The sequence below is a fragment of the Aedes albopictus genome, chromosome 2 (assembly GCF_035046485.1).
Source record: "Aedes albopictus strain Foshan chromosome 2, AalbF5, whole genome shotgun sequence".
Lineage (NCBI taxonomy): Eukaryota > Metazoa > Arthropoda > Insecta > Diptera > Culicidae > Aedes > Aedes albopictus.
Genome location: NC_085137.1, coordinates 219,645,845 through 219,653,052, shown reverse-complemented (window position 1 = coordinate 219,653,052; position 7,208 = coordinate 219,645,845).

Below are 7,208 nucleotides of genomic sequence, written 5' to 3'. Positions count from 1 at the left end.
CACAGTGGGTGGGCGCTCGAAGTGAGTCTCGGCCCGGCGGGGTGGGAAGCAAAAGCAGACGGTGAAGTTTTTTTTTTACTTCATTTACCGATGGGCGGAGCACAAACAACAGACATTATCCCGATGGCTTTCTTTCAGACAGTTTGTGATAGGTTTTCATTCTGTGAATTCCACAACAGTTGTTTTTAATGCTTTACATTTTATTTGTACATTTTTTTACAATTGTCAATCTCATATACTACACCGGATAATCTCTATCAAACGAAAAATCACTCGTATTTGAGAAACCAATGCTCATCTGCATCATTTGGATTTTGAAATTCCTGCGTGGGGTTTCTGAAACTGTGTAAGAATCTGGATTTGAAGTGAGTCAAGTGCTAAATCTAGGTTTGAGTTTATATTCTGGAGGCGTTACACATCATTTTAAAAATTCCCGATCATAAACAAAATTCCCGACTTATTCCCGCATATTTCCCGATGAATTTTGATTCCCGACTTTTTCCCGCATTTCCCGAATTTCCCGAGTCTGTGGCCACCCTGAGAAAGCTACAGCCTTCATTGAAGATTGTTTTTACTAGTTATGATCTTAAGGCAGATTTGTTCGTCTTAAAAGAAACTTATTCATTTTATTCAAGAGTAACAGCCTTCGACAAATGTTTGTTTACGTTTTCGATGCTAGAAAATTGTCTCTGTACATTTCGCGGTGTTTCGCGTCAACATGTGCCAATTCTATTTTGTTTCCCTGTACATACATACATACATTTATTTGTTCAACATCATTAAGACAAGCAGGGTTGTTACGAGAAGGGTGGAAAAAAATCCGCGCCAAATCCGCGCGAGCTTAATTTGAATCCGCGCCAAATCCGCGCGATACTAGAAATGAATTCGCGCCAAATCCGCGAGAGCGTGAAGGTATTTTTTTTTTCTTTCTTCACGTTATTGAAGAAATCCATTAAATCCATTAAACTGGAAGGGACTGTTGGATGAAGAATAAACTTTTGATTCGTAAATCAACACAACTCATGCTTTCTAAAAGTGAGTTTGAAGACGTTTCGGCAAAACTTTCGTTATTTTTTTTTCCAAAAACAGTTCTTAAAGATCCATTGGGCGATTTTTGAAAAGAATTTTCTAGACAAAATCTCAGGAGAAACATCCCAAGAACTAGGTAGTGCATTCGTGGAAAAAATACTAAACAAAAGTGAAGAAATTTTATAAGAAACTGAAAAAAAAATCTTTGAAATAAACAGAATGGAACTTTCTTGGCTTTCTTTAAGTATTACTGAATATTTTTGGAGACAGTAACCCGAACATTTTTTTTTAAAGAATTTTTGGAAACCAATATGAGTTTGAGAAGGATACTCATTAAAAATTCTCATAAGATCACTTCGAACATTTTTTGAGTAATGTCTTAGTAGTTCTTGAATGAATCTTCAGGGAGGAATTTTCCAAGGAGAATACTTGGCAAAACCTGAGAAAAAGTCCCTTAAAATGAGTAATCTCATTTTATTTTATTGATGCACAAGGGGATCATGGGGCCAAGTCTCCAATGCAAGACCAAGAACTCACATCGTCCATAATACACCGTGGAATTTGGGAGTAGGTATTGCAACCTATTTAGCCATGTGGCTTTAAAGTTTTGCGTGGCCTTAAGGATGAGGAAAGGTGGGAGATTGATTTTGCGAATTGAGCTGTAAAAGAATGTGTTGATAATTAAATTGTCAACGTTATTTACCTTTGCGTATTTTCACACAAAATGAACAAATTTGACGATCAAGCACCAGGTTCAGTGAACTAGCATAAACAGCTCTTCTTGTGATTCTTGATCTTGTGTCTTCAATATTGGAAGCTTGGTTAATAATAATTAAAAAAAATAGAAGGATAAATTGTGTAACAACCTCCTTCCTTATGGAAATAGAAATCAAATACCTACATCAAAAACAACAAAAAAGAGCCGTGACGCTTCTTCGTTTGATCACGAAAAGTATCGGTTCTTTTTGGCACCACGAGTGTGCATCTTTCTCTGTAGAGTAAAGATACATTTAAGCCCCGAGACCTGACAGCAATCAAGCTGATCACAAGGTTGTGCTTCTGCCCAGAGGAAAACGTCCCTTAAAATGGATAATCACTGGAAAAATCCTAGAAGGACAATGTTGACAATTTTCAAGATTTACTTGCTGGAGTCCTTTGAAATTCCTACAGGGTTTTCCTGGATTTTTAGGAGTTTTTCCGAGAATTCCTGCAGTAATATATCCAGGAATGCCGACAAAGATCCCCCAGAGTTTTTCGCCAAAGTTTTTACTAGCAGTTTCCTCTAGGATACCCTTCACAAGATTTTTTCCCGAAATAATCTAGGGATTTATCTAGAAATCTCTTCAAAATATATAGCTGGTGCCTTTCGGAATTGTACCAGTAACTCGGGCAGATTACTATTACCCTTTCGGCTTCCGATAAACGGATATCTTTCGGATATTACATTCAAAGGAACACCGCCGATACGTTACGTCTGGGACGAATGTGGACTATGCAGTGGGCTCATACTTACGATAAAACGGAGCATAGTTAATTCCCAGAAAAGGCGCAATATAGCGACCTAAACCTCGGATGAAAGCTTAAGAATCCATTTTTGAGCTATTCCTCCAAAGACTGAACGTCATACCTCCCAACATAACCAACAATTGAAATTCGAAGGAATTGCTAGAAACAAATTTGATTTTTTTTGAGAAACGAGAACTCGAAAGTTGAAAAAAGATGCACATTATACCCGCAATGGAATTGGAAGAATCGTTGCACAATTTCTTCAAAGAAATATTTTGAAGAGCTGATGAAATTCGTAAACGATTGCCGTTAACCAAAACGAAAACTTGCTTCAAATTCTTCACTAGTAGGATGTTAAGGTCAACATGACCCAATCAGGCACGCTGAACGTACACTACGCTATCGTGGTGCAAAAATTCTAACATCTTAGGAGGGTTAAACAAATATGTATTTACTTTTCATAATTTCTAATTCAAGTGCCGATAATCATTCAAATATTTCGCTATACACACTACAAAAATCATTTCCGCGCCAAATCCGCGCGATGGCCAAATTCCATGGGTAAATCCGCGCCAAATGCGCGAAAATCGCGAAATCCGCGGAATTCGCGAAATCCGCGCTGTTGTAACAACCCTGGACAAGACATAATCAACAATAGTACGCCACAATACTCGGTTTGTGGCTGCCGCTCTACATTCTCGGTCGCGCCCAATGCTCGCCAAGTCACGATCCACCTGGTCCGCCCATCGTGCTCTCTGCGCTCCACGCCTTCTTGTGCCAACCGGATCCGTTGCAAACACCAGCTTTGCAGGGTTTTTGTCCGGCATTCTTGCAACATGCCCTGCCCAACGTATCCTTCCGGCTTTGGCCACCTTCTGGATGCTGGGTTCGCCGTAAAGTGCAGCGAGCTCGTGGTTCATCCTTCTCCGCCACACACCGTTCTCCTGCACACCGCCGAAGATCGTTCTTAGCACGCGTCACTCGAAAACTCCGAGTGCTTGTAGGTCCTCCTCGAGCATGGTCCATGTCTCGTGCCCGTAGAGGATCACCGGTCTTATTAGCGTTTTGTACATGGTGCATTTGGTGCGTGGGTGAATCTTTTTCGACCGCAGTTTCTTCTGGAGCCCGTAGTAGGCCCGACTTCCGCTGATGATGCGCCTCCGAATTTCTCGGCTCACGTTGTTGTCAGCCGTCAGTAAGGATCCGAGGTAGACGAATTCCTCCACCATCTCGAAGGAATCCCCGTCTATCGTAACATTACTACCCAGACGGATCCGGTCGTTTTCGGTTCCGCCTACCAGCATGTACTTTGTTTTTGAGGCATTCACCACCAGTCCGACCTTTGCTGCTTCGCGTTTCAGGCGGGTGTACAGCTCTGCCACCGTTCCAAATGTTCTAGCGATAATGTCCATGTCGTCCGCAAAGCACACAAACTGACCGGATTTTGTGAAAATCGTTCCCCGGCTGTTGAGCCCGGCTCGTCGCATCACACCTTCCAGCGCGATGTTGAAGAGTAGACATGAGAGTCCGTCACCTTGTCGCAGTCCCCGGCGAGATACGAATGAACTGGATAGTTCACCCGAAATCCTTACGCTGTTTTGCACACCGTCCATCGTTGCTTTAATCAGTCTAGTCAGCTTCCCAGGAAAGCCGTTTTCGTCCATGATTCTCCGTAGCTCTGCGCGGTCGATACTATCGTATGCCGCTTTGAAGTCGATGAACAGGTGGTGCGTTGGGACCTGGTATTCACGGCATTTCTGGAGGATTTGCCGTACGGTAAAGATCTGGTCCGTTGTCGACCGGCCGTCGATGAAGCCGGCTTGATAACTTCCCACGAACTCATTTGTTTTAGGTGACAGACGACGGAAGATGATCTGGGATAGCACTTTGTAGGCAGCATTCAAAATAGTGATCGCCCTGAAGTTCTCACATTCCAAATGGTCGCCTTTCTTGTGAATGGGGCAGATTACCCCTTCCTTCCACTCCTCCGGTAGCTGTTCGGTTTCCCAGATCCTGACTATCAGCCGATGCAGACAGGTGGCCAACTTTTCTGGGCCCATCTTGATGAGTTCAGCTGCGATACCATCCTTACCAGCTGCTTTGTTGGTTTTGAGCTGGTGAATGGCATCCTTAACTTCCCTCAGCGTGGGAGTTGGTTCATTTCCGTCCTCCGCTGCACTGGCGTCGTCGTTCCTTCCGTTGCCGTGGGCTCCCGTGCCTACGTTCTCCACGCCGTTCAGGTGCTGATCAAAGTGCTGCTTCCACCTTTCGATCACCTCACGTCCGTCCGTCAAGAGGCCTCCGTCTTTATCCCTGCATATTTCGGCTCGCTGATTAGAACTTCCGTGTTTCTTGGGAACGGCACAGCAGTTCCATTTCTTCACACTCCGCTTCTTCCAGGCGGCGCTTTTTCTCCCGAAAGAGGCGGGTCTGCTGTTTCCGCTTCTGTTTGTACCGTTCCACGTTCTGTCGAGTCCCTTGCTGCAGCATTACCGCCCTCCCTGCGTTCTTCTCCTCCAAAACCGTTCTGCACTCTTCGTCGAACCATTCGTTCCGTCGATTCCGTTCCACGTACCCGATGGTGCTCTCGGCTGCGTCATTGATGGCTGCTTTCACTGTACTCCAGCAGTCCTCTAGAGGGGCCTCATCGAGCTCGCCCTCGTCTGGCAACGCGGCTTCGAGGTTTTGCGCGTATGCTGAGGCGACATCCGGTTGCTTCAGTCGCACTAGGTTGTACCCTGTATTTTTGCAATTAATAATGAAGTGCAACTTACTAAAATTACACTATTTGGCATGAGCTTGAGCAGAGTCACGGTAAGTACCCATTTCATTTTCGATTCGCATAGCTGTGGCTTTTGTGAGGAACTGGTTGAAGGCAGCATGACAGCAGCCAGCTACTCGCATTTTTGATTGGCCGTAAAATCATTACTTCGTTGACATGATTACGTTTTAGCACAAGAATGGCTAAATTATCAGTGAGCAAACATGTTTATGTGTTTATATTTGCATGAGAACGAGGTTTTTCAACAAATTTGTTACACTCATTATTTGGATTGATCAAATAGTTCGTTGTCTAATTATTATTTCACATAGTTCTTGTTCCAAAGTAATGGTTCTAGCTCAAGAATAGAAGGCTTCAAGAAGTTTTTAAAGGAGGATTAGTCAGATGAAATGCACTTGAATTAACGAAGCATAAACTTTTAATAAAATATGTTGATGTTATGTGTTGAAAATAACTTGAAATACGCCTTAAAACTTATTATAAGATTTAATGCTCTTGTAAACTCAGTTGTTTTATGCGCAAATTTCAAAATTAACTTGAAGACAACTTAAAAACCGCAAACGAACGAAGATTGTTTTCTCTTGATAAAAACAACTACAAATGTTTCATGAATTGGTCATGCTGTTATAAAGCTTCCATAAAAATAATCAAATCTAAAAGGAATTGAAATTATTACTTGGGATGTTTAAAAAATAAGTCTCTAAAGATATTTCCGAAAGTATCGTTGAAGAAATTTCTGAAGGAAATTCAGAATACTATCTGGAAAAATTCTAAAAGAATTCCTGAAAGAATTAAAAAAAAAAACAAAATTCCAGAAGGAATAGCTGAAAATACACCTGGAAACCCCTGATAAACTAAAAACCTAATGAGATATTTTTGGAAAAAAAAACCTGGAGAAATCCCACAATAAAAATTCTAAACATTTTTTTAATGAATTTCTGGATGAATGCATAGAGAAATTCCAAGAGGTATGCTTCGATGAATTTCTAAGAAAATACATAAAAGGGATAGGGAAGTGGAACCATCTCGGCAGGGCTCCTGTTTTAAGCACTTTTCTCCTATAACTCAGCCAATTTCGAACCAATTGAAACAATTGCCCAAAATACCGGTCACTGCCCAAGCGGTTTGCCACCCTACCCGGCGGAATTTCTGATGAAATCTCTGTGTAAATGTCTGCAAGAATGTCTTCCAGGCCTTCCGTAAAAGTCCTTATAAACATTTTTGAAAGAATCTGTAGAAAAATGTCTGTAGGAGTCCTTGGAGGATTTTCTAAGACTTTCTGAAGAAATCATCGGAGCAATTTCTGGAAGAGAAATGTCTTGAAGTTATATCTAAAGGAATGTGCAAAACGGTGAGTCGATAAGGAGAGCGTCCAACATAGCTCTGTTCCTCACAAGTTCCTACCTCATGCTTCCACGGGTCAAGCGATGACAAAGACCGCCAGCTAAGAGTTGTGTGCTTAGCTGGTAGTGCAGCCTGGGCACTGTTGTCCTTCTGACTTCAGCTAGATTGAGGAGGTACGATTCGAGCGTTTGTTCACCAAGGATGTGCGGCTCAAACAGCGTCTGTTCTGGCATCCAGCGGCTGAGTAAGAAACGCTGCACCACGCCCAGCTAGATCCAAGGTGGTAGCCCCATCAGCGTGGTCGTCCCAGTGTTGGTTGGGACGTTAAACAGAACTGGCACGATGGCCCTCCGGCGAGACAGGAGTGTTGGCGTAGGCCCAATAAGCCACCCGTAAAAATCTCCATTGCGAATAACATAGGAGAAAATACGACTCGATACAATCGACAAAGACCCACGCGACAAAATAAGGACTACGATTGGAAACTTGGAACATGGAATTGCAAGTCACTAGGTTTCGCAGGATGTGACAGGATAATCTACGATGA